This window comes from Condylura cristata, unplaced genomic scaffold (assembly GCF_000260355.1).
Source record: "Condylura cristata isolate star-nosed mole 26May11 unplaced genomic scaffold, ConCri1.0 scaffold00038, whole genome shotgun sequence".
NCBI classification, from domain to species: domain Eukaryota; kingdom Metazoa; phylum Chordata; class Mammalia; order Eulipotyphla; family Talpidae; genus Condylura; species Condylura cristata.
Genome location: NW_004567139.1, coordinates 3,512,362 through 3,517,801, shown reverse-complemented (window position 1 = coordinate 3,517,801; position 5,440 = coordinate 3,512,362).

The following is a 5,440-nucleotide window of genomic DNA, read 5'->3' as shown; positions in this document are numbered from 1 at the left end:
GGGCGGGGCGGAGCCTGGGGCGTCACGTGGCCTCGGCGGGGGTCCCGCGCTGCTCCCCAGGCCCGAGCCGGACTCTCTGTTTCCTTTAAATTAGCCGCGCGGGCTGAGGGGCGGGCGAGCCCTTGCCCTTAGGCCTGGAAGCCACAACCGCCCTGCGGCGCTCACTCCAGCTATCTAAGCGCTGCCGCCGCCTGCGGTCACCGTCGCGCGCCTAATTTCGAGGCCATTGGCGCGAATGGTGTTTAAACGGCGGGCGCGCGCCTGGAGGACTCTGGGTGCGTTTTATTAAGGTGGTTTCACTGACCTGCACAGCGAAGCCCAGAATCATAACCAGACGTCATCCATCCGGCTCCTCACCCCAGCTCGTCTTGACACTCTCAGACACTCTTTTGAGGACAAAGAATGGAAGTTGATGTAAATCTGAGACGAGCCCAGAGGGATTGGGGGGGGTCTCAGTGCAGACTCCCGGGCAGGCGAGCGGCCAGAGCTCCGTGGGGCTCTGGAGCCAGAGAGAGGTAGCTGCAGAGGGTGAGGTCATGGTGAAAATCCCCCTCAGCCGGACACTGTGATGCAGACTCTTCCCTACAAGGAAGCAGATAAGCAAACAGACCCGAGGACCAGACCAGGCAGATTTTAAGTTTCCTGCCAGAGAACAGAGGATATGACCAGCCGCGGGACTTTCTTTTTGTCTTAACAGCAGATTCAGGCCAGAGCACCTGGAAATACTGCCCCGAAGACAAGGGATGAGTTTAAATTTAAAAATCAGCCTTAATCCGTTTACTGTCCAGTTGGGTTCATCGCCAAGAGCCCCATGACTCACGGGCCCCAGTAAACAGTGGCTGTAGTAAGATTTAATCTTTGTGTCCTGGCCAAGCCCACACGGGACAATCTAATACACAAAGCAGGGTAGTTTCAACTGCGGCATCTGTGGGTTGATAGGGTCAGAATCTCTGGGTGGGCTGAAGGCAGATGGAGACCCTGGAAGTAAGATGTCTCCAAGGAGTGCCAGGGAGGCCCTGTTCTTGACCTGTGAAAGGATGGGGTGGCTTTGGTTTGCTTGTGCCATTTCTCTCTGGACTCCAGTTGCTAATCTGAACTCTGCTGCAAAGACAAGAGGAGGGAAGTCCAGACATTGTGTGGTTAACATCTTTTTTCTTTTTCCAAAAGCATGTACAACCTAGTGGGCAGCTGTGATTTGAGGAGGCAGGAAGGTATTCTTGCCCAGCCAGTTCATGTTAGGGCACGCAGAGCTGCAGATAATGCTGTTCAGAGTCCTGCCGGTAGCCTCACCTTGGAACAAGCTCTGCTCAGGCGGAGCCACACTGCTCTCATCCATGTTTCTGAAAAAGAGTCCCCTTGAGACCCGTCCTGGGGTTTGAGTGCAGCAATCCAGCTGTGCCTACCTGCTGATCAAGACCCCTTGAAAGTGTTAGTATAAAAGTTAGCAAGTTGATCATCGTTTCTCAGAAAGTTAAACCCTGCAATTCCAATCCTAGGTATATACTCAAAAAGAATTGAAAACAGGCTCTCAGAGAAAATATTGTGCACTTTAAGTTCTTGACAGCACCATTCAGGATAGCCCAATGGGGAGAATAAGCCATGTGCCTGTCTGTGGGTGAATGAATAAGCAGTGTCCATCCATCCAAAGAAAGCATTCAGCCATGAAAAGATAATAAGTACAGACACAGACTACAACATGGGTGCACCCTAAAAACATCATACTAAGGGAAAGAAACTGTATGTTACAAGATTCAACTTATGTGAACTACCCAGAGCAGACAAATACACAGAAACAGAAAGCAGAATAGTTAGATGCCAGGATTCAGGGGGAGGGGAAAATGGGGAGTGACCAGTTAATGGAGAAAAGATGTCTGTGTTTAGGAACCAGAGGGTGGGGTGATGGCTGCAGTGCCCTGGGACTTGTACACTTTAAAATGGTCCGTGGTAAAGGTGATGGGATGGAAATATTACCACAATAAAGAAATGAGATGGGGGAAATTACATTTTTCAGAAATGTCTGGCATCCTGGAAGAAACCATCGTGTCATATTCATAGTGCAGCGGTATTTATTTTAAAGTAACCCTAGCAAGGTGAGTTATTTGCACCAGAAGCAAATAATATGCTACAGTTTCCATAGGAGGATGTCATTCATACTTTAATTTCCAGGTAGATTGTTTCATAACTGAGAAAAGAAAATCCACACTTTTTAGAGGAGTATTAGAATGGTTAGAACTGAATCTGCAGGGCACAGTACTTCCAGTATACCCAGATGTTAACTCATCAGAAACATCTGTAGAGTTGCTGGTCAGTTCGTTAATCCACAGGCACAGGAGGGATTCAGATGCCTCAAGGAGCTCTGAGAAAATGAACAGGTAATCAGCTGCAGAGCTCTTTTCTTTCTGGAAACTCCAAGTGTGGCAATCTTATAAGACAGAGAATGGGGTCACTGAAACTGTAAAAATAGACTTCAAAATGGATGTGGTCACCTTAGGAAGCAGCAGGTCATTTCCAGCAATACTGCCAATTCTTGAAGTTGACGGTAGGTAATTCTCCTCTTGGAAATGAAAGAACGACCGTTCCCTCTCTTGGAGCCACAGCTTTTTTTTTTTCTTTCTTTCTATTTAAAAAGTCATATTACTTAGCTCATTCACCAAGTAACATTGGATGGTTTACCAAAAAATCACTGCTCTCCACAAAGGACAAAAATTTGTCACCCTCAGACATACACAGAAGAATGTGCCAGAGGCTCCAGGAGCAACCCCAAAGGAGGAGTGACCAAAAATTCTCTTGAATGATAGGAAGCAGAATTTAAATAAGTGTCGCGCCTGCCAAGGTGACTTCTCATTACACTGGCAAGGACAACGCCCATTTAGCTACGTTTATTGAAAACCCAGTCCAAACCCAGTCCCACTACTCGCTGGTTAAGTCTTGTGTTAATTTTCTAACAAAGATGACTACACGTTCGCTCAGTGTTGCACAACTCTTCTCTCTCATCACCCATACAAAAGAGGTGGATTCCAGTCCTTTCTTAGGATAAAAAAGGCCTGGATTTTTCATACCTTCCTTCCCTACCAGTAGAAGAAGGGACTTCCCTAGGGGCCCATAATACCTACCCCTTGTCTTTGTCCTGTTTTAAGCTCCCAAAGCCCTTTGACCTACTTTATCTCATTCTCTGCTCACAATAGCCTGAGTAGGAACACCCTGCATTAATCTCACTCCCATCAGCTTGCTGGAAGCTGTGGGGGGAGAAGAGTTTTAAGTGATTCACTCAAAACTTCACTCAGCCTGGCCAGTTACAAAACCCAGAATTTGAAGCCTCCTCTTGCTGGCTGAGAGGCCAAAAAATGGCTGCAGGGCCCCAAATGCCTGGGGGTATGAAGTTCAATTTGAGAAATCAGCCCGGCTGTAGGGAACCTCCAGGAGCCCAGCAGTTGTTGATAGGTTGATCTGTTTCTCCAGCCCAGCCAGGCCGGCTGCCAGCTCCAAGTTCACCAACTCTTGGCTTGATTCTGGTAAGATCTGTGCTTGGAGCTCAGCCGCCGGTTTGTAACGTGTTTCAGGAGACTGATGTAGAAATAAGAGGAGCCCGCTTATGGCAATATTTACACAGTGTGTAAGCCCCAGACCTTCCCCAGGACGGGAGTCAGATACCAAAGGTGACTTTTGTAATGAGATTTGATGGTGCCCTTAGGAAAATACACCTCTTATGTGGAAAGTTTTGTATGAAATTAAGACATGTGAAACTGCATTGTTGGTGGGGGCTTTTGTTGTTGTTATTAATGGAAAACATAACTTTAATTACTGGTTGTATTTTTCTCAGCCTCTGAGGAAGATCCACGAGCTGCTGCTAGCCAGCTGTGACCTCCCTCAGCTCATCCAAACCAAGGCAGAAGCCTCTGCTGTCTTAAAGACACACCAGCACTCATAAACTCTTAACACCTTTACTCACCGTGTGGGCCCTCTTGGTGGGCAATCTGTTCAGATAACACTGAACACAAGACTTTGTCTATAAAGCTGAGACTCTTTGCGAGAAACTCAAAAACATTCCACTTCATCTCTCTGTTTTTCCATCCCCTCCCCCCATAACTTTCAAAGAGAGGGACATGTTTTACTTTCTATTGCCTGTAAACAGGCTGTTCCTTGCTAGCAGCAGGTCAGGGATCTTTAAAGCAAGTTCAGTTTCTCCAGAGGAGATTAAATCTGCATGGTCTCAAGGGAGCATCTGAAAAGCTTCTGCTCCCAACCCACTAGCAGCAGATTTCTCTCCCTGCAGAGACGCTGGATTAGCAGGTTTGGACCTGCTGCTTCCAGGAACAGCATTCCTGCTGGCTCTCAGGACTAGCCAGCAGCCGGCACACCCCACGGCCTCTAGACCCAGCCTCTGCCTTGGCGTCCATGCCAGGGCCAGACAGCTGGGCCATTTGACTGTTAAGCATTTGGCAGTTAGGCTCCTGCAAGGGGCTCTAGAAGTGTCCACGTGGCCTTCACCAGACCGTGGCCGGCTGGCTCCCAGGCAAACAGTGTCACCACCCCATCTGTCTCCAAACTAGAGCGGCAGCTGCTGAGGAAAGGATAGGCAGGAGGCAGGGAGCAGCAACAGCTGCTGAGTCGGAATCCCAGCACTGCAGGTCTGGAAGCCGAGGCCGGGAGCTGCTGCCACTTTCTTGCTTCAGTTACTAGCTGTCTCCTGGCAGGGCAGGGCTACGCCAGGACAACACACGGAAGACGCGGAAGCTGCTCCTGCGTGTGAAGCCATTTTGCACTATGACAGCTCCCCCCCCCCTTTTTTTTTTTTTAAAGATTTACTTATGCATATGAGAACTGGGATAAAGGCCAGAGGCGCGGGAGTGGGGGTGGTGGGGAAGGTGGTCAGAGGATTCACCGGAGACAGAGTGGGGAGCAGACCAGGCAGATTAACTGATGTACACTGCTGAGGGGAGCAGCCGGGAGACAGGAGAGGTCTGTTGGGCCAGGTGGGTCACCTCCCTGCCCGGGGATCGAACTTATAGTGCAGTGACTTCAGAGAGCTTTGCAGTACTGTGCTTTAACCTGCTGTGCTATCAGGAAGGGCCCAGTTTTCCCTTTCTTTGCTAATAAACAGAACTGCGATGGGAAGGTGTTCCAGGAGGGAGCTAACCCATTTTTCCATCTAAACCTTAGGAATCCGATCAAACTGCGTTCTGTTTTGTTTCCCAAAGAGGGAATGGAGAATGGCAAAGAGGACTTGGGCTAGAACTCAGTTCACATCTGAGCCTTTCCTATCTGTGACGTGGGAATAGTTGTCGTGGGTATGTTCCAAACGCATGTCAACATTGCCCAGTAACTCTCAGCCTTCCAATTAACTTAAAAAATGAGTAGAATCAGGCCCTCCCTGGTGGCACAGCGGGTTAAAGCACCGCACTGAGAATCTAAAAGCCACTTCCTCATGAGTTCGATTCCC